General features: G+C 41.8%; 2 long non-coding RNA genes across 5 annotated transcripts; both read left to right on the forward strand.

Moving 5' to 3' along the window:
- Positions 1-386: 386 nt before the first annotated feature.
- Positions 387-11,339, forward strand: LOC146436737 (uncharacterized). Of its 2 annotated transcripts, XR_014852770.1 has the most exons (4): positions 387-893; positions 2,166-5,011; positions 5,114-5,330; positions 11,244-11,339. It is a non-coding gene; the product is annotated as an uncharacterized LOC146436737 (long non-coding RNA). The 2 variants fall into 2 exon arrangements; XR_014852769.1 differs by having other exon boundaries at positions 2,166-5,330.
- Positions 11,340-12,050: 711 nt separating this feature from the next.
- Positions 12,051-20,712, forward strand: LOC146436738 (uncharacterized). 3 transcript variants are annotated; one of them, XR_014852772.1, is made up of 4 exons: positions 12,051-13,037; positions 14,477-14,655; positions 15,886-16,031; positions 18,735-20,712. It is a non-coding gene; the product is annotated as an uncharacterized LOC146436738 (long non-coding RNA). The 3 variants fall into 3 exon arrangements; XR_014852771.1 differs by having other exon boundaries at positions 12,058-14,655; XR_014852773.1 differs by lacking the exons at positions 12,051-13,037; positions 14,477-14,655; positions 15,886-16,031 and adding an exon at positions 16,039-18,489.
- The last annotated feature ends 3,351 nt before the right edge of the window (positions 20,713-24,063 follow it).

Genomic DNA, 24,063 nt, shown 5'->3' on the forward strand with positions numbered 1-24,063 from the left:
ATACACTGAATTCTGATGACTGGCATACACTGAAATCTCTGCTTCAGCAGCGCCTTAGACTTGAATTTTTTTAATCCAAATTTGTGCGTGAGATTGTTTCATTGAAGTGTTTCAATTGAAATCAAGTGGCTTGGGGAAGGAAGCCTCTGGATGATGTTCTCTTTGAGACAGAAATAGCTACAACAGGATCTGGACTGATTCAGGTTTCTTTCTTGTGTCTTCTTTGTTTCTCCTCATGGGGAGAAACCCCCTGGGAGAGGCAGAGAGTGACCTGGCAGGGCAGTGCTGCTCGGGTGGTTCTGTGCTCACAGCCCCTGGTTCTGCAGGGCTGGACTCTATTTCACAGCATGTACACAAAACAAACCCTCAGGTAGTGGATTCTCTCTTCTGTGATTTCTTTCAAAGGACTCCTTGTGTCATCCCTGCTAATTTACCTGTCCCAAAGCTCTCTATTATTGAGTGCCTGGTGGTTTTTCGTGTAGATCCACTGCAGTGAGGAGAGGCTTAGAGGTTCTGCTGCAGATCACACCATCACTCCAAACACAAGGCAGAGACCAGGATCTTTTAGTGAATTTAAACCTGTTAAAATCCTGTTTTCTAATAATGCAGTTGATTGATTGCTGTTTGATTAACTCTAAATCTGCTTTTCCTCGGGTGAGAATTGGAAATGGATTTGATGTAATCCAGTGTTTCTTTGCACTGGATTTGATTGATTCCCTCTGCAGTACTAAATAGGCAGATTTGTTTTCCTACCTGAATAGGATGCAAAATATTCATCCAGGTGCTAGAATGTGTGGGCTTTGCTACTGCTGCTGTGTCTCCAGACTGAAAATAGGAAATCCTTACTTAATGTCTCTGAAATCAGAATCAGAGAGTCACCAAAATATGTTCAGGTAAGCACTAATTGTAAGGGTAAACTTACCTGTTAAGGTAAGGATTGAAGAAACCCAAATGTGTATTTTTAAAGCACATTTTTTGTAGCTGGACAGGTGATTTTTCAACCTGAGCACAGGTTTGGCCATTTACTCACATTTTTATCAAACAGGTAGCTGACAAAAAGTGATTGTCCCCTTCTTTACAGTTTATTCTTTGCTTTTCTTGATTATTTTGCTGATATCTCAGGCTGTCCCATCTCTGCAGTCTTACAGCCTGAACAGGGACTGAGCAGATAATGTCAAGACTAAGCAAAAGAAATATTTGTTTTTATGCCTATAGAAAAAGGAAATTTGGAACCATAACTGTTTGGGGTTTTTTTCATTCACATGTCACTTTGTTTTATTAACTAGAATTTGTTTTATTAGCTAGAATTAATGCACAATCTGAATCTCAATCTCAAAAAATCTGTTTTCATTATTAAGGGAAGGCAGGCCTAACCAGATACCTGCCTCTCAGGCATCCTTTTTTTTTTAATGACACCTTGCTGAAGTATTTGCTGTCTCGGGGAACAAGGGAGACAGCAATTTTCTGGAATTTGAAAGAGTGACTCCTGGCTGTCCCTGAGAATGGTCTGTTCCATGTCCTTTATGCTTGGAGTTCTCAGAACTGGCTGAGCAGTATTCAAACCTTCATTCAGTAAACCAAGGCTACAGTTTTGTCTGAAGCCAAGTTGCTAGACAGGTGAGCCTGAGAGCAATCAATCCTTCTCAAAGCCTCAGGCATCCCCAGGAAGTGTTTTGGGACATGCAGGGTGGTGTAAATCACCAATGTTGGCTGCAGTTCTGCATGCCTGTGGAGTTCAGGGGAGTTAAGCTGAAGGTTTCGTGTGTCTGAGTGTTGCTCAGCATGAAAGTTCAAAGCTATTTCTCTTCCTGAATTAAAGCATTCCTGTCAGATAGATGGGATTATGGTGTACACATATAGATCCTCTACAGTTGGGGAAAAAAGAAATTATCCCAGATGGCTTTTTCACCTCTGAGTAGCCATCTCACTCTAAGTCAATTGGCAATGTTTGAGATACTATTTACAGAGGGGCTTTTCTAGGGTGAGTAATGCTATTTCGAGTGAAAATAGATGGATGTCATCTATTTCAGATGAGTTGATCCAGTGCAAGGATAGCAATGAGAAATGTCAGCCCTACACATTCAAAAATTATACCCCAGCTGAGCTAAAATTAAGAGCTAAGCTTTAGAACAAGGTGTGTGTTTGAAAATGTGCATTTTTTTCAGTGATTCAAGATTGTTGATGTTGAACTTAAATTATTACTGTCAGTAAGACTCTGCCCTGCCCTTCCCTGGGCAGATGCCCAGCGTGGTGAGGGGATGGCAGGGAGAAAATACCCTTTTGCCCTGAATTTCTGCCAAATGGTGACCTAACCATAAGCAGGGAAAAAAGAACCTGTGAGGACTTTGCCTCCAGCACCCAGAAGATAAGGAAGAGACCTAAAGAGAAACACTTTATGAAACACTGAGCAAACAAATACAATTCACTGATTTTAGTTCCTAATGGGAATGCCACAGTGTTAGGAGCAGTTCCAGATTCACAGCAGCAGCTCTGATGCAGAAAATACATCTTGTCCAAAACATATCTTTCAGCAAGCATAGTCAAAGTGAGGTAAACTGACTGGTGAAACAGTAAATTCAAAAATTTGTGATGTGTGACTGGGCTGTGTGATTATCAGGTTGTGCTTTAAAACAGATAAAATTATTTGTGATAGCTTAAACATAAGAAGAGTTTTAGCAGCTTCAGTGAAGCCTCTCAGTTAAGAAGTGGTCAAAATTGCAGCTTTTACAATTGAATAATTGTAATAAAAAATGCTGTTTAATGAAAATTTCCAAATAGATGGGGTGATGTTTGGTAATTGAAGGCAAAAGAAATCATTAAGTCAGAGCTTACAAATGGAAGGGAGAGAACCAAAAGGAAAATAAAGCATCATGTCAAATAAGCAGGAACTCCAGAATGAGATTTCTGCTCTTTTTATGACATGAGAGTACTGCCTATAGCAAAAATAAATGGTTTGTTAAGCTCAGGCTGGCACCAGATGCAAAGAAGAGGTAACAGTTCAGGAACTGGAAAGCCATTATCAAGTATGTAATGGGACATCACTGAGCAGTCTAGGTTATAAAGATTCTTTTGGCTTTCTGCATGAGAGGAAAGTGAAGCTGAAATCAAGCAAATAAAACTAATATTACTTAATGTTGAAAATATGATGTCATTGGGCAGTGCAGATTAGAAGAGGAGCATGCAAGGGAAACACTTGGGTTGAAGAGCCAGGTGATATCAACACGGGCAATGATGCTTTTAGCAAAGACAAATGAATTTGTGAAGCTGTTGACACTAAATGTGGAAGTGATTTATAGGAAAGGCTTGTAAGCCAGGGAAGCAAAGAAAAGGAGTCCAGAGGTATCAATACACTAAACTACAATTAGATTTTTTTTTTATTTGTCTTTACAAGGTGGACAAATAGGCAAGGCTGGAAGCTGTTCCTGCTTTTTATGATTTTATTTAGAGAATCACCTAACCCTGGCCGCTGGGAGGATGTCCAAGGGCAGGAGCTGTGAGTGTCCCTTGGGAGAGGGGCTGTGCCAGGGCAGGGCTGGGGAGGCAGAGCAGCCAGCAATGGCAATTCCTGGCTGGAGCTGCAAAGACAAGATGGATTGGAGAAGCAGAGGGCTGTGGGTAGAACAGAGCAGGACTGGGATCCTGCACTGCCCATTTCCAGCTCGAGGAGGAAACCCTGTTGGCAGCCTAGAAGTGATCACTGGAGGCTTTGTGAGCTGCTTGCAGCTCTGCCTTTCCCTCCCCACATCCCCACCTTCATCCCTGGTAGAATGTTTCCTGCACATTCTGTGGGATGCATGAGACTTTACAGCGACAGTAGTTCTTCCCAGGTTGTTCTCAGATGTTAGCTATTTATTGAAGCTGTGCTTTAAAAGAGTGCTGAGGTCTCCAGATGTTTAGTGAGGAGCAGGAGGTGCCTTTGAGGGTCTCCCCAGGGAACCCTGGGTGCATGAATTGAGGCACACAGGTGAGCAGAGCAGAGCAGAGCAGAGCAGGAGCTCTTTGGAATGAGCATCTTGGTCCTGCTCCAATTCAGTGATAAACGGCAATGATAAAACTGCCATGTAGGATCTAATAACATAATAGCCCATAGAATCAGAAACTCTGAGTTTGAGAGGTAAACAAAGTATTTTTCTGGCAAGGGTGTAAGAGGGAGTTACAATTGAGTCTGTATAACCCAACCATTCCACTTGTTTGAATGGTGAGTGATTAAAAAGGTTTTGATACCACATTGTCTTTAGACATCATAAAGCAAATTGTTTGTTAGTTTGGCAGTAAAGGCTTTGCTGCAGCAGAGCATGCTTTGCAGTGATGGAAGCAGATGGTTTTCAAAGTTACAGAATAAGAACTGATTATCGATTTGCTATCCTCTAACAACATCAATGTCGAGTGATAATGTACTGTACTGCTTGTTACTGAGTAAATAGCTATTTTTATATTACTTGCTTTCTTGCAAATTGGCTGCTACCAGGAAAAGTAAAATATATGGCTGTCTAATATCCTGAAGCAGGGAACAAATTGCTCAGGGAGAACATCAGTGAAGCACTGAAGAATATTCACTGATATTTATAATTTCTGTCTGTCAAAAATCTCCAAAAGTTCAAAGTTCTCCTAATACCAGAGACAGTCAAAGCCCTGTTGCTTTACCATTTACTTTTAATACATACAGTTAGTTTAGCAAAATACTGAATATGTTCTATGTTAGCAGAACTTAAAACCACAGGATTTTTAGCAGTCACTGAGTATACGATGAACTATTAACTTTATTGTTCTCTTTTGGCTGGAGGAAAATTCTAGAAGGTTAAAAATGCAGCTAAAAGCAGGGGCAATATTATAATTCAAGGTGACTGTGTAGCATGTATAAATAACCATGCTGTAAATATTTTGCCTCTTATATTCTGGTAGCTTTTAATGGCTTTCCCCAGTTCAGGCTGGAGAAAGGGAAGCCATTATATCTTGACAAGGTTCTTCTCACTCAAGCTGCTGTTCTTCGAGGCAAACCCACTCCTTACAGGTCAGTGACACACCTGCTGTGCTTTGTGTGGCTGGCATGGGAGCTCCAGCAGGTTTTCCACCACCAATTTAATTCAGTTTTTGCTCATTGCCTCTCCTGCAGGTTGGACTCTCACTGGCAGATGCTGCTCCAGCCTGTGAGGAGCTCTGCAGGGTGTTACCCACGGGAGGCTCCGGGAGGCTGCGCTGTGCTCTGGTGGCTGATGGCACCTCTGGAGCCACAGCACTGATCTGGCAGTGCCTGTGCCCAGCTCCCCCCTCCACCCCAGCCTGGCAAGTCCCCACAAGGCATCCCCAGATGTGGCTCCTGTGTCTGAGAGGTAAATGGCTTGTTCTGCCTGGTACAGGCATTAGAAGGGTTAATGAGTAAATAGCGAGGAGAAGAGAAAAAATTGTTTCTGCAGAATGAGAAAGAATGTGTCTTGTCATGATGTTAATCCAGAATGAAGAGCAGGGTCTCTTGATCTCGTGTGATTTCTTCAGCAGTGTTTAAACAGAGTGGTTTGCAGCAGGCTCAGGAAGGCAGAGTCACCTGTCCTCTGCTCCTGTGCCAGAGGGAACACACACAAGTTATTAGGATATAATATACTCACTGATCGGGTAATAGCATGGCAAAGCAAATAAAATATTTTATGGCAAACTTAAATAGCGGTGGATTAAAGTTCAGGAGGACTGGGGATTAGGAAAAGGGACTTCATCTGGTCAAGGTAGATAGTGGCCATTAAACTGTCCTCTGGAAGATGTGCTGAGCCTTGAATCACAGCAGTGGATTTGTGTGTGGATGAGTTTCCACACCTTGTTTTTCCTAATCAATTGCAATCCCTAAACTCTGCCTTCCTCCTGCCTTGCCTCACTCCCTCAGCACCCCTCCCTCTCCCATTTGTTTTCCTTTAGTCTGTTTATGGGCTTATAAGCGGGAAATAGAAGTTAATTGACTGCTTATGCTATATTTAAAACGGTGGCATACCTGGATCTAATTATGCAGGAGAAGATAATGAATGCCACCTCACTGGTGCATTGCCAGCAGCAATGTCCATGCTATTTGCTTTTATTTGCATTTCCTACAGGGACTGCAGTATAGGCAGGGGAGAGGGAAACTATTCCATTATAAACACTGTGGAAACACCTTGTGCATAAACCCATCTCTCCCTATTGTTGTAAATTTAGAGTGCTGGAGCTTAGATAAGATCTGTGCTAATTAGAATGCTGCAGCAAAACCTTCCCTGCTACTGGTACCACACTGATAAATCCCAATGCAAATTTGAAAAAAAAAAAGTGTTGATTCATTTCTTAAGTGCATCTTTTTAAAGCCATGCAGTTTTTTTGAAAGTGTACTGGGATTTCTTTTGAAGCACATCTTGACTTTTAATAAATATATCAAAAGTGCTTTAAAATATATCATAGCTAATTTTGCTCTCCTGCAAATCCATCACTTTTTATTACCTTTTAGCTAATTCACCCTTTCCCACAACAGAGAGGAAATAGTTCAAATCTCTTGATGGTATGTTTTTCTTCCAATTTTTCTGGTTGTAAATGTTTAGGGGGGAAAAAAAAAATCACCCAATATATCACCCTTAAAAGAAAGAAGGACAGAAATGTGTTCCCTCGTTACACTTAGGTTACCTGGACTATAATATATCTAAAGATACCAGGTAAAAGGGCAATGCTGGGGCAGCTTAGATTGCACCACAGTAATTTAGGAAACCAGCTTCTAATGGCTGGCTGATTGCTGGGATGGAGAGGAGCAGGAGTAAAATCCAACCCTGACAAAACTCTGGGAGCTGACCTGGGGTTTGTTTGCATAGCAGCCTCTTGCATTTCTGCTGTCTCCTGTGAGCTCCTCAGTGCTGTTTAGGCAGGAAGAGAAATACCTGCAATTCCAAGTGAGGTGCTTGGACCTTTAATGGCATTCAGCTAATGCTTGGCAAGTGTGATACTATTTGCAAGAATCATCTGTTGCTTAATCCTCTTCAGTGCCAAGGGTTATTAGGAAGGGACTGCAAACGAGATGAGAAATTGGAATGTTTATGTGTTATGGACCAAATGGGAGAATCTTCAAGTGGCTTAAAAGTGATTGAAGTTTTTCTTCTAACCTGTGGTGAAATTTGGATTATCAAAACAAGTATTACAAAAAAAAAAAAAAAAAGATGATGACCTCTAGCTGAGCAATCCTTTCACTTAAACCTTGAGAAAAAGCACAGAAAAATGACAGCAGAAGCCAACAGCTGCCTTTGCCACAGCGCTGAGCTGGATGCACAGAGCTGTGCTGGGGTTTAGGAACAGTCTGAGTGAGTTTCTTTCCTGGTTTCTTTCCCTGTATGCACACCTAAGACATATCTCCAAGGCACATATGTGAGATTGCCCACTCTTTTGCTCCCTGGAAACTTTGCAGTCTGTTACATAGTTCAAAAGGAGAGGAGGAAAAGCTTTATGTCATGGAAAGGAACAAGGCAATGAGTTAAGAGCTGTCATTTTGGGCTTGTCATCTTTGCTCTTACTGCCCAGGCTGAATAGCTGCAGGCTTTCTGAGCTGTTGCAAACAGCATTTGCAGCTGGATATGAGCTCTGATGGACAGCTGATAGGTATTTCAGAAATGAGCTGCTGCTGCTGCCTTGTGCTTTTTGAGATGCAATCTCTGCCAGCCCAGTTCCAGCGGCTGGGAGGATGTGTGTGAGAGAGGGGAAGGAAAAATGTCAGCAAGATTGCTGGATGCACACGTTAATTTGTACTAATCTATCTGGGAGGAGCTCTGCCTGCAGCTACAGAGCCTGTGATCCACAGCAGAAAGCTGCCTTAGCAGGCTCTGGCAGCATTCCAGAAAATCAAACAGGGGCTTCTTCCACCTGGGAAGCAGACAGCAGCTTTAAAGGCAGATATTGTATGATAAGGAGCTTTAAAGTACCTCCGTTTTCCTAGAGTTACACAATTATGAGCTCTGTAAGGTGATCTTCCTTTGGGTAAGATGTGGTAGGAACTGAGACCTCCAGGACTCATTCACCCTTCTGAAATACCAGTGGGTTGCCAAAGGTGCTTGATAGTCCAGAAAGTCAGAGTAAAGTCAGAGTAAAGTCAGAGTAAAGCGTGGCTAGCTGGGGGAATGCCCTGGAGGAGGCAGCCTGAGGCTGCTGGTGCCTGAGCTGGTTAGCACTGAGCATCAGTGCTGAGTGAGGAAGGAGCTCCTGGAATAGGACATTGCAGGAGCCAAGGAGGAAATGCAGAGCCAGGAAAAATCAGGATGGAGCAGTGGGGCTTCCCCAGTTTCTTCGGGGTTCCCAGTCTGCCTGCAGGAGGGTTTCTCAAGGATCACAAGTGCTTTCTGTCCAAAATCCCAGGTTAAAAAGAAAAAGCAGCAGTCATTCTCTTTAAACTATAATTCTTCACTTCTAAAATCTAACGACTTCAGCTTTGACTGGCTGTAGAAAACAGAAAACATCCGTGCTTTGTGCAGGATGATTATTTATTTATTTTAAAAACAAAATCAAGGCTGTCTGTGATTTGGATCTAATTTCACATTTATTTTTCATAGTTTGTTTGCTTAGTAGCTCTGCAGTAAGGCAGTGATTAGTTAAATCAGTTATACATGAATTCAAAGACTTGTTCTTCATTTCAGATGTTCAGACTTAATTGGATTTAAATCAGATTAAAAAGTGACTTCTGAGGGAAAAATACCCCCAAGCAGGCAAAGATGGTTGCTTTTTTTAACTTAGCACATAAATGGCAATAGAGATTTCTATCTTTATAACATTTATTCCCTCTTACAGCTTACAATTCTATTTAACTTTTAAAGAGAATACTTATATATTAAAATGTTAGCAGGGCAGAGTAGGAGGAAGCCGCTGACATTTCTTTCTCAGAATAACCTGTTTTCTACTCCAGAGTATTTTCTTCACATTACAATGAAATTTAAAACTTAAACATTGTGAAAGGAGGTCATTCTATGAATTTATTTAATATATTAATTGCTGTGAAAATCACATAACACAAGCTGTATTAAAACCATGGTGAAGATGTGGTGTTTCTCCCAGGAGATGCCTGGGTAGATCCAGATAGTTTCTCCTTTGGGGTTTAAGGGACTAGCAGGGATTTAATTACAGTTTTGGGCCATAAATGTAAATATGAATTGCTGAATAATGAGAGACAGGGTTGGGAGAGTTTGGATGAAGATGAAGGTGAAGATGGAGTTTGGATGAAGGTGAAGGTGAAGATGAAGATGAAGATGAAGGTGAAGATGAAGATAGATGAAGATGAAGGTGAAGATGAAGATAGATGAAGATGAAGGTGAAGGTGAAGAAGAAGATGAAGATGAACATGAAGATGATGAAGGTGAAGATGAAGATAGGTGAAGGTGAAGATGAAGATGAAGATGAAGATGGAGCATTTCCAGTGCTCTGGTGGTAGTTTGGGATATCCAGACATAACGCCGGTGAATCCAGCAGATAAATATCCTTGCAAAGGAACAGAGCACAGCTCAATCCTGACTGTCAGGCACAGTTTATGCTCTAGGGCAGTAGCATTTTGCTGCGTGGCCTTTTCCCTAAATTGGAGCAATTTTTGGTAGGCATTTGGACAAGCAAGGCTTCTGCAGGATGAGCTGCCTGCAGCCTCCTGACGATGCAGGAGATGGAGGGCTCTATGCAAAATCAGGTGCTTAACCATATGCAAGGCAGGAGGAAGATGCAGCTTTGGGTGGACAGAGCAGAGATTTGTACTCAGATAATTCCCCATCTGGACTGGCACAGGGCTGGGGAATTCCATCCATCTCCCCCAAAAAGGTGTGTTCTCCTTGGGACCTGGCAGAAACCACTGCAGGGATGAGAAGAGGCAGAAGGAACAACAACTGCTGGCTCCAAATGCCTCTGCTCATCTTTCCCATCAATTATTTAGATGGGAAAGATTTACATGAAAATTAATCATTAAATGTTGAATTGCTGCTTTACATCAATAATGAAACGGCTGTGCCAAATACAAACAGATGAAGAGAACAAGATGAGGAATCGTTGTTAATTCACAAAAGGAAAAGTAATATTTTAATGAAACTATAAAGCTCATTACAGCTTTATGACAGAGGGTTATTGTCAGTGACCTAGAATAGACAGCTTTATATGCCAGAAGTGAAACCTCCTGTTTAATCTATCATAAGTGATGTTGGCATATTAAAATTGTGAACTGGATTCAGTTATATTCCATAAACCAGTCATTTTTGGTACCAAAATAGTTTGATAAATGAAAATTTCATTTTGTTTATTTTGTAAATTAAAATTTTATAGATTTTAATACAGTCTTAATGCAGGTGGTCTTTCAGGTGTGAGCATCCCGGAGTATCATGGTAGATACAAAATTTCAATATTTTTACTGTTTGAATTGTTTAAACCATTTTGTCAGGTATATATCTGGAGAAAAGAGACTGAGTCTGAGACTACAAAACCCATTTAATTGTTAATGTTCAAATTATCACCAATTGCTACAATTGTATCTTTAAGCTAAAGATACTTCTCAAAACTGTAACCTCAAACTTTAGCTTCTTTCTCCCCCACCCCCAAAGTAAATTTGCTTTTGTCCAGAAAAGGGGATGAGGAAAGCATGGAGAATAAACAACCTGTATGCATCAAAATCTGCAAGCAAACAAGATGTACTCATTATTTATTTTAGCAACACGATGTACATGTTATATATAGAATTTCTGAATGCTTGGTGATGAGAAAACTGCAAACTAAGTGAGATCCAGCACTGACCCAGAAAGCATTGAGACCCTGCAGTATATGTGATAAGTACAAATGCTTTTCTAACTTTATTTACTTTGGATTTGCTGGTGGATCTTTTCAAAGTCTGGTGTGATAGCATCAGCTCCCAAGGCATGCTGTGCCCTACATCTGTGAATACAAAGTAAGGAAATGGTAACTATGACAAAATAACTTACATAATTTTTAAAGTTATGCACTACTCCTTGACCTGCTCCCACTCTTTCATTTCGTGTTGTTTGCATTTTGATACAGATTTGTCTTGCCATTTCCCCTCTGTATTTCACCAGATTGCTACCTGGAGTGAATTAGAGGGAAGACAAGCATAAAGTCAATTCCACTTGCTGTAATTCCCCAGATTTTAAAAGGGAAAGACATTTATTTAATTTGCTCTGCAACCTATGAGCTCGTGGGGTTCATTAATTTCTCCAGAAGTAAATAAGTTCAGGTGGTTTGTTCTCCAATTTATCACTTTTTGTCTGTTTCCATTTCAGCTGGTAATTCAACCTCTGCCTCTTGCTCCAATGCACTCTGTGAGAGAACACATCTGGGCTGGTGCAGCTTGGGGCACAGCTGTGCAGAAAACAGGCCTTTTTTTTGCTTAATTGCCCCTGTAATTGGCACCACATGGCTGCAGGAGCACAGGTAGCACAGGAGCATGGGTGGGTAGGGACTGTCCTGCCCCAGACCATATTTGACTGGCACTGGGTGGGTTTTTGGGGCATGGATGTTCCTCATCTTGCAGCTCCCACTGGCTGGCATGAGTGCTCTGGGCATGCCAGCAAACCAAATTGTAGACACTGAGAGGAAGCTGCAGCCTGCTTGTCTGCTGTCTTAGCAGAAGGGAAACACAATTAGGTGAGGAAGGCTCATTAATGAGGCCACTTGATTAGCAGCTTTTGGTGGGGTGGGGTGTGGAAATGTTAGATTTAGAAGATAATCAGCCAGCGTTTTTATCTCCTCTTAAAATAGTAGAAGGGGAAGTTATCTTATCTCCATAAACTGCTATTTTTCACTTAGTAAATTATTTTAGCACCCAAAGCAGATGCCACACAAAGAGTTGTGGTTGGGAGGCATGTAGTTATTTATCTCAGTCAAAGTGTCTCAGTTAAAAAGCTATCAGTGGGAGATAATAATAATAAATACATATGGCATTTGGCTAGAAGAATACAAGATTATACTAAATAGAACACATTTCTAAGAGAATAATTGTAGCTAATTAGAAATCTCCAGTTATGCTTAGAGTTGTAAGAAAGTGAAATCAAATTTAATTATGCAAGGTCCCAGTTGTGCCAAAGGTGTTATAAAGAATATCTTTATGGAGACACTCAGCATAACAAACTGTCTTGTGTTATTATTAGCGTGCTCAGTTGCACATTTCCTTTATATTAGTTTAAAGTTTAATGATGGTGTTTGTAGGACTAATTACCAAGAAATCTGCACAGCACTCATTGGGATCATCACCCAAAAGGCTTGCATTCTTGCAATGTTAAGTTATTGATGACTCCAAAGGATCTTTGAGTAAATTCTTTATATTCAGTAGAGGTGCTTAAAACAAGCAGGTGCTTAAAAGTGGATCTGTGACCAGAGGTCCTTTGGGTGCATAAACAGTGAGCCTAAACCTTGTTCCTGCATGCTAGCAGGGATTGCTGGCCAGCGTCAGGATTTCCTAGGGACATTGCCAGTGGAGGATTGGTTATCTTGGGTGATAGGAATGGTCCAGAGGCTGGGAGCAGGGAAATGTGGGCAAGGAAAGCACACAGTAGCCATACATGTTCTCTGACAACTGGCTGTCTAGGCACACTGAGAACGAAAGCTAATTCTGCACAGTAACTGCAGATAAAAATCTCAATACAATAAAGTGAGAATATCATGCATCTCCTCCCTGAGGAAAAGGATCCTGGGCAACCCAGACAGTGAACCAAGGGCTTTTTCAGTAGCACTCCCTTTGTCTTGAGCTGGGGAGTCATTATCTCCCATGGTGAAAACAGATCTTAGCTAGCAGTGTGCTTGTGGAGGAGCAGTGATCATGAGGGAGATGCTGTGGTATTAGAAGGATGTGGGATGATTTGATGTAAAAAAAAAAAAAAAACCTGCTATTTTTGGAGTTGACGCAGAAGTCAGGGATGGTTTCTGGATTAGGCTGTGCAGTCCCAACCATTTTCCCATTCATTTCTGGCAGCTCTGCTCCCCACTGCAGCCTCTCTAGAGGTGATGATAACAACATGGATAAATGAAGCTTTCAAATTCATGCAAGTCTTCCCACTGATTTCACCAGGCCCTGCGAGGTTAAGTCTTTTCTTCTCTGTTATAAGAGCATTTCTTTCCAAGAGCACAGTTTGCTTCTCAGCCCCAAAGGTGACCTTCCTGCCAATAACATCCCAGTTTTGTCTTTAAACCCTCCTGGCCTGACACACTGGGATCCTCTCTCTCCTTCCCCACCTCTCCTGAACATAATCACAAGACAACCCTCTCTCACCTCCTCTGATCTCCAGGAGGGGCTCAAAGGGACCTTAAAAGAGAGAGGATCTGTGCTGTGTGTCTCAGCCTGGCCTGTCCTGTTCCTGGGCTCTGCACTCGAGCAGCCAGAGAAAGGCAGCAAAGCACAGCTCAGGGATTTCTCCCAGTGGATCTGCAGGCACTGTTGGAAAAGAAGGGGTCATTCCTGCTCCTGGCAATAACCTGGGATGGGAGTCACTGCTCTCCCCTCAGACACGAGGGTTGGATATACATTTGTAGCTGAACTGGGTGCTCCAGGCTCCCCTTGTTAGTTAATGGAAGTGATTAGCTATTTTTAGGCATGACTCACCTGTCCTATTTTAGCTCTCTATTTTAGTGCATGATGAATTGTATGATGTCCATTAACAATTCAGGAGAGAGCCTAATCCAAGCAGCTCAGATGTGGACCTCTTAATTGATTTATTTGGATCAGTTCTACCCCATCTGCCTCAGTCCTTAAAGCACTGGGTATCTTCCAAGGCTAAAACCGAGGCAAACAGTGAGACAGGCAGTGCAGAGAGCACTTTTGCTTTCTTTGCCCAGATAGCAGCATGTTTTCAGGTGTGACTTTGGCAGCTGAACACTCAAATTGGCTGTGGTCATTTTGTACTGTCAGAAGTGTCATTGGTCCTCGTCTAGGAGCAGTATGGTCTCCATCTGTACAAGCTCCACCTAGCCAGGAAAAGAAAAGGAATTTTAGTTGCCCTCCCTCTCAAATATCTGCTGTTTTATTGACAAATTCCTTCCTCTCCCGTGCCCTGCTCTTGATGCAGCCAGACCTGGCAATTCTCTGTAACTCCTCTGAGGCTGCTGACCTTCCTTCCCTTCTGCTGAAACCAAGCAAAGAGGCTCCCTGGCACAGAGGAAAGGACGTCAGCTGCACCTCAGCATTCACTGCTGTAGGACCTGGAATAACATTATCTTCAACTTGTTTCATCCCTTTTCACACCCCATGGTTGTCAGCGGTGTACAAATCTGCTGGATATTTATTTGAATCCCAGTTCTGACCTGACTGTGCATAGCAGCTGTCTCAGGATGTCATGAGCTCTGAGATCTGCCATCCCTGAGCTCAGTCTGAATCCAGGATCTGTTCTAAACTGGAATTTCTGTGTACTCACACACACAGAATGGGTTTCCATTTCCTCTCTTCCCAGCTGGCACAGTGAATCCTGGACTGAGCACACTGGATCATGCTTTGTTCTGCTCACCATTTGCATTTTGTTTCCAGGCTGTCATTCCAAGAGAGATGATGAACTTGGCTTGTGATGAGTTGCAGAGGCTTTGGATAAAGGGTTGATCTTCATGGGTAGGATTTCTTCTCTGCAGGAGAAGTGCAGATGTCCAAGGATGTGTGGGATGCAGAGAATCCACCTTGTGCAGCTGATCCTTTATAGGCACAGGTTCAGGGTGAGTGCCCAGCTGTTCCATCAGAACACAGCAGGGATTCAAGCTGATCCTGTGGGATTCCCTGCCAGATGGAGTGCTGATATGTGTCATGTCCCAGGACTCTGATTGCCAGCACTCCCTCTTGGTGTAAGAAGAAAGGAGCACACCCAGTAGGTTCTGGCTAGATCAGTCACTGTGCCTCTGAAATGTGTCCTGATTCCAGCAGAATGTCTGTTAGATAGCATAAATACATGAAATGCCAGTCATTTGGCACTCTTAGGGAGCTCTGCCCTACAATTCTTTCCCCTTCTGCTTCCCTTGTTGCTAATGAAAGAGCTGCTCTTTGGTTTCAGGCTTGAACCTATTTTTAGAATCCTTTTATGCCATTGGCCCTTTGAAATGCATGAATTGCTGTGAAAGAAAGCCAATGTCATTGCTGGGAGGCAAGAGGAAGGCCTACAGGTGAAGTCATGTCTGGTAATGAGAGACTGTCTCACCAATTCATCTCCTCTCCTCCTTTATTCCTGTAAAGCACCCCAATTCCCTGAGCACATGGTTCTATACCTTTCTGGTTATATTTAAGCATTATAATGATATCAGCCCCAGCCCTGAGCACATGGTTCTATGCCTTTCTGCTTATATTTAAGCATTATAATGATATCAGCCACAGCCCTTCATTAGCACAGCACCAGCAGATAATTCCCTCCTTTAGGGGGACTTTTCCTTCCCATCTCAGCCCCTCTTCCCACTGCAGGAATGTGCTGGCCCAGAGTAGAAGAAGAAGTGGAGTCAGGTTATCCTAATGGCTGAGGATGCCAAAGACACAAATCCAGCATCCCTGGATTGGTGTGAACACCAATCTGCCCAATACCACTGTGGGTGTGACTTTGAATGTGCATTCAAAGTCATGGCATTATTTCATGGCATTATTTCATCAGTTATTTACCACCTACAATTAATTAACTCAGCACTAAACCAGCTCAAGCAGCAGTTCTTTATGGGATTTGCAGTTTGTAGGCTGGAGACCCATCTGTGTCTCTGCTGACACTAATGAACATGCTGTGGTGAACTCAAGTGGGAAGAATCATACCTACTGTCTTGTGTTGACAACTTACTCATTTCTTTTAAAATCCAAGCCAGGCCTAGCTCATTTTGGATGATTAAAAAAGGAACTTTTATTTTTGTTCCCTGGTTTCTGAGTTTCCTCCTGAAAAATGTTTTTGATCTGGTCAAACAATTTTGTCCTTCCAGACAGACTTTTATTCTCATTTCTGCCTCGAGGCAGTGAAGAGGACTCCTGTTTGCTCTGCATCCCTGCACAGCTTCACTACAATTGAGTCATCTCCAGTGTCTCTGCTAAAGTCTGGCTGAAGACAAGAAGGTCTGAGCACAGCAAGGTTTGGCTTTCTTCTTTATGGTTGAAAAATGTGGTTTGGATTCTGTGCTGCAGAGAAGATGTAGCAACAAAATGTGTCTCTGAGCTGTAATGGCAGAATGAAGCCATTGCAGCTCCCTGTGAGCTCAGTTACACCCAGGGAAGTTTGTGCTCAGAGGAAATGATCAGTAATCTGTAACGCTTAATTTGTTGTTGCCTTTGCACAGGTCCCTACAGTGATGAAAGTGCATTTTAAACAGAATTTTTCAGGGCCTCTGAAAGATGGCAAATCTCTGCCATGTTTTCCCCTGCTTAGAAAACAGCCATCTCTGACACCTGTACAGTGTCTCGTGTTCTTATTTGCACTGTCAGCAATGAAGTTTAGGAAGCACATTTTGTTAAACATGCCGTGGTTAAGGAGGTGGATGGTTGGGAGAAATCATCCTCCCTGAGATTGTAAGGATTAATTCCCATCTGTTTTTCCTGCCCTCATTCTCATTATTTTAGGAAAAAAAACCAGGCATTTGTTTTCACATCATATTGCAGTTGAAAATAGAGTGTTAAAATAGTGTTGGATAACTGGAAGTGACTGCCTAATGAAAGTGATGGATGGGAGCAGCTGGAGAGACAGTGAACATGTCTGTGATTGTGGAAATTAATAACCACAGTGTAAAATAGGCTTTGTGGTTTTATAATCGTGTGTTTGACACTGTCCCCAGCACTAACTCTGCTTTATGGCTTTGTGCAGCACTCAGCAGAGACTCTTGTTGTTAGAAATTAATCACTAATTTGGTGACCTCAGCTGGTACCCCAAAGAAAGAGCCTGCTTGGTCTCCAATAACCACAAGCTGAAATATTTGGGTAATGTTGCTCTCTAGTAACCTCATGGGATAATTAGTGATCTCAGAGGACCATGAGCCAAAATTTTGGGATGCAGATCATCTCTGGTGACCCCATGGGATAAGTGGTGATCTCAGGATGACCTGAGCTGAAATTTTGGGTACAGGGCTAACTCTCTGTGCTAATGAGTGACTTTGGATGACCATGAGCCAACATTTTGGGGTAAAGGTGACCTCTAGCAATCCCATCTATTAATTGGTGATCTCAGGTAACTCTCTGTGCTAATTAGCAGCCACAGATGATGCCCAGGTTGTCACTGTTGGCTTCTCCTGCCCCAGACATGCATGCTGTGCCTGTGATTTTGGGGTCACCACACCAGAACTCCTAGAGGGCAGTTCTGCATGCCCATACCCCAAATCTAGCTCTGCAGATCAGGCCCATCCCCTTCTGAATTTCTTGCTCAGAAGTCCCCTGAGGTGTCCCCAGGGGCCCACAGTGTCCCCTGAAATCACCTGGGGACCAAATGTGCTTCAGGACATCCAGGGAGATCATCCTGACACCCAAAACCCTTTTGGGCTCCCCTGGGGCTCACGAATCACACCCAATTATCATTTGTCACCCCCCACTTGGCTTCTTGGCATCATTTGATGTTACTGAAGCACCAGTTCTGTCCCTTGGGGTGACCCAATGTCAATTCCTGCTGAAGTGTGACATCCCAGCTGCTTCCAGAGGCTCTCCAGAGAAAATTTGCATTTCACACTTGCCCTGAGTGCAGCTTTCAGGCCAAACCCTCAGAGAGGAGCACGTGGAGAATGGGAATGGTGACCCCCATGCATCTCCCCTCTACCTCCCCTGACAGAGAGCACTGTTTAACAATAATATAACATCAGAAATGGAAAACAGGAAAAAAAACCCATGGAAAAATAGGCAGGAGACATATTTTATTTCAGGAGAGAAGGGTAAGAGGCAGCTTGTGTTCCTTAGGAAAAAAGAGCTACAAAGAGAAGCTTTTAAAGAGAATACACTTCTCGATATCCATGCACATTGCTGGAGGAGCAGCAGCATCTGCTTGGAGACTTTCTGCCCTGTGCAAGCATGTGGGTCCCCAGTGGCAGACTTCTTCTGAGTTCTTGAAAATTGGATTCATCTTTGCTTCGAGTCTTTTGAGATGAATTGTCCCAGCTTTCTTTAAAAAAAAAAAATGAAACCAAAAAACCCACAAAAAGCCAAAAACCAAAACAGTGTGGGGATTGGATGGGAAAAAAGACCGTAATCCAAATTATTCCAAGAGATGAGGAGACTGGGTTATGGGGAGTCAATCAGACAATGCAGAGTCCATATGTGCAGCTCCAAATGCCCAGCACTAGCTGAAGCCAAAAGAGCTCTCTTTGTACCTTTTCCCTCCTTTCTTTTTTGTAACCTACGTCCTGCTGGAGGTACTCAGAGCATGGAGAGAACAAAATGCACAGGATGACCCAGCTGCTGCCCAGGTGCCAACACATATGGAGATGCTTCCACTTTCAGAAAAATTGTATTCTGGTGTGACTCTGTCCAAACTAGCACTCAGAGCAGAGCATCAGGTGGTGTCCATGAACTTGGAGTCTGCCAGAATGGCAGAAATCAAAATACCAGATCCTCAGGTAAACTCTGGGTAAGCTAGGTAATACCAGTGGTGATGGTTTGATTGAAAATGTTATTTGAGCCTTTGTTTAATGGTTTTCTTTCAGAGCAGACTGCTTTTCATTACCATTTTAAATAGACATTACCACCATAGTTAATGACTTTCATGTCATTTTTACCCTCCAGCAACTTTATTATTTATTCTTAAATTATAAATGTTCTGCTTTTCACTGGCATACTTTTTTCTTTTTTTTTTTTTCCCTAGAACTTGATAATAAAATACCCAGGAGAACCATGCTCTTGTGAAAGAAAAAAGCAATGGAACTGAGACCAAACACCTCCCTGTCAGCCTGGAATATTGCTGTAAAATCCATGCAGTTATGCTGCCTTCCCAGTGAAGCCTCCAGCCAGATGAATTCTCTGTGTGTGAGAGAAGTTTGTGCTGGGTGGAAATACCTGAAATACTGCAGTTACCTGTTGCTTGAATAACAAGCATCCCTGAATAAATGACATTTTGGGTTGTCCCACTGACTCACGAACACCACGCAATAAAACTGCAAATATGAAAGCTGCAAATTGAACGAGAAGACAAGAAATCACCTTCAACATACAATGTTCCCTACTGCTTTTTGTTTATGCAACAAATGGAGCCAAGGAGGAGATGAGACCCAGACACTCTGGTTATAGAACTGTCATCTTACAGAAATTGAATGTTTTGATAACTCTAGGTACTCCTCTGGGGCTCTGGCTGAAGTCTGTGTTGATATCTCAACCTCCAGGAGCAACACAGGTTGAGATATCAACTCCTGTTCAAGTTCCTCAAGATAAAATTCAAGATAAAATGGACAGGTTCCTCTGATAAAATCTTATAATGTTCCTGAGATGGAGAGAATAACAGTGATGGAAGATCCATGGAACAGCAAATTCAGTGGTTTACTTGTAGTGAAGTTGTAGCTACTCAGCCCTGTGAAAGGAAGAACATTCAGTGAAGAAGCAGAGTGGAACTGTCCTCTATTTAAATGCATTGGTTGACTGAGGTGGGAATATTCAAAGCATGTTTCTCTCCCATTAAGCAAGCAGCAGCTGCTGGAACAGAAAGAGGTGAAGGAGAGTGGATCCAGCTGGTTCCTCCCTTGCCATGCTCTCAGAGCTCCAAGAAGGCTGCCCCAGCCTCTCCTGCCTGCTAAAAGATCCCAGAGGATGGGAATTGCTGATGACAACTCCAGCAGCACAAACACCCATCTCCTCTCCTGCCTGGACAGAACTCCAGAGGAATTTTCTTAGGCAGGTGGGATGCCTTTCAGATACATTGAGAATGTTTTAATATATGGAAAATTCAAGTCAAACCATGGCATCTCCAGCACAAAAAGGGCTGCTGCTTCTTCTCTGCCATTCCTGCATCAATAAAGCTACACTGAACCTTTGGTGTTTATTCAAAGAGCAGCAAAACTGACTGGGAGCCAGGAATGAATTAATAATAACAGGCTAAACAGAATGAGTGTGATAAGTAAAAGGCCTAAATGAGATCTCAGACAGCTAAAAATACAAACATCAAAGGGAGAAGATTGGAAACAAGTGAATGATACTAAAAAGAACAAACAGTGAAGCATTGGTTTTGGAGCAGAAAAGCTTTCTGACCAACAAAACAGTGTAAGTGCACAAAACTGTTTCCTACACAAAATGCTGGAAGCATTGGTTGAATAATCAAATTTATGGAATCACTGGAAATTCAGTGCAAGCCAGAAAAGCTGTGGAATTCCTCTAAGAAGTGCATGCCATTTCTAACTTCTGCTACTGCTGGGTGCTGTGGGACCTGGAGTTCTGAGCAAGATATAATTAGAAAGCAACACAAGCCTCAGAAGTTGTTCCTGTTTCAGCGATTTCTAAGGGCACTTTTAATTGGCAATATTCAAATACAAACTCCTCCAGAGATGAGTAATGACACAGTCTTCAACTCTCTCCTAAATTATTCCGAGTTTCTCAGTGAAAGATTATTTCAGTATGAGCTAGTTATCTCCATTTAGAGTAATAAGAGAGCAACTTTGGTAGATTCTGAGCTAAGCCTGCTTGAGACTGGTTTGCAATGAAAGAGAGAAAAGTGGCTCAGTAAAGTAATCAGCAACAGAAAGAATTTTGGAAAGCATTTGAACCAGCAAGTTGTCCTAACTAAACATCATTTGTCAAGGATGTCTGGCTTTATCACCAATTTCTACACTTAATCAAAATACACCATTCTTTCATTAGTCACTTGTGTCAAAATGATAAGAAAACTTCCAACAAGTTCTTTATTTTCCAGAGAGCTCTCTGTTGGGTAATTCTCAATAGGACTACTCAGGATGCAGTGACTTTGGGCAATGACTTTCTCTTGTTGTACATGTATGAAACAAATTAATTTCCTGGTGTAAATTAATAGTGGTGGCTTGTAGGAAGCACAAAACCTATACATGTATGTTATTATGAAACACGCCAGCAAAGCATTTATTTTATTAAGCAACAAAACACCTTATAAGGCATTGAATGTAAGATGAGGTAAGGAGGAGGAGAAAAAAAATAATCCTGTCCAAAATGCAGTTGTTTTCCCTTTTGCCATGGGGTAAGGCACCTTCTGAATGCCACTGGCTCTAAAAAGGATCTCAAACAAACTGAAAACAGTCACCTGTGGCAACTTCATGCTATCTCAGTACAGTATTTATAACACTATCAATTCATAGTAATAATTTGTGGTGTGGGTGATACATCCTTCAAGAGGTAAAACACCTTCTAATAGCGCCTGAAACATTTCAAACATGAGGGATTACAAAATAATATGAGAAAGAAGAACTTATAAAATAGGTGTGAATTCTCAGTGTTCCTCTCAGCGTAATGAGGAGCAATATTCTGATATCAAGGTCAGTTCTTTGATTCAGTGGTGTCAAGTGCCTTCGAAATGCTGCTAATTAGGCACATTTGTCAATAAAAACCAGCCATTTGTATTGAATCCTTTTTACACTGGGTGGCTCTGGTTGCAAGCAAAATGAGGTCAAATTGAACAGAGGGGCAATGATGTCTGTATTCCTGGCCTCCACTCGCTCAAAAGCTCATCACATTTCTACTTCATCATGTTCGAAATAGAAATGATTTTCACAAATTAGATTGGAATCCATGAGCAATTAAAAAAAGAAAGAAGAATTGTGAGTCAAACACTGTTATCACGCTGTTAGAAAACTGGACTGAGTATCATTGCTGTGGTAACACAGCAAAAAATGGTCCCATAATTGACACTGGATAGATAGCTGGAAAGCAGAATAATGAAGTTGCCCCGGGTGAATTTGAAGAAGTGAAGTCTTTTAACTAAAGACAAAATAATTGGAAAGTTTGAGCTGAGAAATAATGGGGAAATGAACAGAACGCTGCCATAAAAAAAGCTTGTGTAGGCTTAGATAAAAAATAGAGCAATTGAGACTTGAAGACAGCATTGGCAGTGATTAGAAAAGACAGAAAATTAGAGAAAATTGCAAAATGTTACACAGAGATGTTGTCTTCTTTAAAGTCAGGGTTTTCTGTGGAGTTGTTTGGAAAGAGAGGTAGGAGTTGGGGTGGAGAAATGAGACCAGACCACTGCAGAGGCAATCTTCCTGTAATGAAGTGCAAATCCCCTCTGGATTCGTGGTTTGCTCTGGTGCTGGGGTGCACCCTGCACTCTGCACTGTCCTTCAGCAGTTTTTCTGCTGCATGAAGGGCATGGAAACGTGAGAGCAAATAAACCCTGTTGTGTCCCAGCTGGTCCTTAGCCATCAGAGGGGCTGGGTGTGGCTGCACTTCATTTCTGGCTGTAATGAAGACATTTCAGCCCTGTCTATCTGGTGGAGCTCAATGAGACCTTCACTAGATCACTATATATTTTATTATATAAAATACATGAAGTGCATTTTCCCAGCCCAGTGCTGCAGGTGTGCTGAGTTCCAGAAGAGCTTTCACAAATACTGTGGCTCATTGAAGCAGAGGGGAAGGAGACCCAGTTGAAACTGCTGTCTCAAGTGAGTTGCTCAACATTCAGAAAAATGGGTACATCACTGATTTAATCTTTTTCCTGGGCAAATTTCTGGGATGTGTAGGTTTCATTCACTCTGTCATCACCACTGTTTTGCTTCTCAGTCTTCCATCCAGCTAAATCACTGAAACAAACTGGGCAAGAGAAACAGAATCATGTAAGCAAAATATTGTTCTGTGTTCTGCAAGCTTTTTGCACACACATCACACAAACTCAGTTTTGTCCAGCCTGTAATCTGAGTGGCACCAAAGGTGATTTCTTCTACTCTGTAAATATTCCTTTTTCAAAAGTAAATGATCCTCTGTTGGGAGAGTAAACAGCTTCGGAGATTCAGATGGATTTTCCATCAGTATATGCTGTTGACTCACAATGAAAATGTTGTCAGGAGCAATATATCCTTTTTAATAGATGATAATTTTATGAAATACACATTTAAAACCATCAGAAATGTCCAATAAATAAATACCCAATTAAGACCCAATATATACTAAATAAATATAAAATATACATATATAATAGAAATAGCCTCTCCTACACAAGTTAGAAAAGATCTCAAATAAAAGATTCTAAACTTTTTGCTTGGTTTGCATATCTATCAGCATCTTACAGTATTGGTTCATTCAGCATTAATATAGATTGAAGGGGGTTTCTAATAACCACATCATTTGCTCCTCCCCCTTCTCTTCACCCTTTTAAAAAACATTTAAATCTTTAACATAAGGTTTTTCCTCTGCTGTTTCTATCCCAAGGTTAAAGCTTTTTATTTCCATGCAGTGGCTGAACATGGACTTTTGAACTAAGCAATGTGGTTGCAAGGATTGCAGCAAGGTTGGATGTACAATTAAATAATGGTGGCACTATGCAGCTGAATAATCATTTAGATAGTGATTACTGTATTGGGACAGTGTATGAGGTACAGAATAAAAGGAAAATCAAAAGGAATTCCCTTTGAATAAATATTTGGCATGGCTGAGCACTGCAGCAGAATATGATAAAGGATGCTCACTAAGCCAAAGCAGCATTCTCTGCTAGAGAAGAGGAGGATTTAATTTGTTGCTTTTTTCCCCCCTCCAGAGTTATATTTTAAATCCAAAGTGTTGCTTTCTTGAGTGCTCAGTTATTTCTTTAAAGGATGTGCTCCAAAAGGAAAATTAAATTAAATTAAATTTTAAAAAACCATCTTCTTTCCCTTTGTTGTGCCAGGGCATTGAGTAGAAACAAGCTTTTTGAGCAGAAGTTGTTCTGCACAGGAAGAACCAATCCTTGGGCTGATTCTCCCCAAGGTACCAGAAAGTGTCTTGAGGCAGAAGGAATATGGGCTACTGTGTTTGATTTCTGGGCATACAGCCTTCCAGGGCAGGTCTGTGCTATTGCTGTGCTGTGGTATTCCCTGATCTGAATTTGTCTGGTAGTCACCCAAGTGTCACAGCCAGAAATGAACTGGGATCCTCAAGTGTTTGTTACATTGCACCATCTCTTGCAACCCAGCAGTTTTCCAAATTCCATTTGGAGATTTTTATCACTTCGAGTAGGTTTTGATCTTGTTTATTGACGTGGTCCTAAT

The sequence above is a fragment of the Lichenostomus cassidix genome, chromosome 5 (assembly GCF_008360975.1).
Source record: "Lichenostomus cassidix isolate B80296 chromosome 5, HeHo_3.0, whole genome shotgun sequence".
NCBI classification, from domain to species: Eukaryota; Metazoa; Chordata; class Aves; order Passeriformes; family Meliphagidae; genus Lichenostomus; species Lichenostomus cassidix.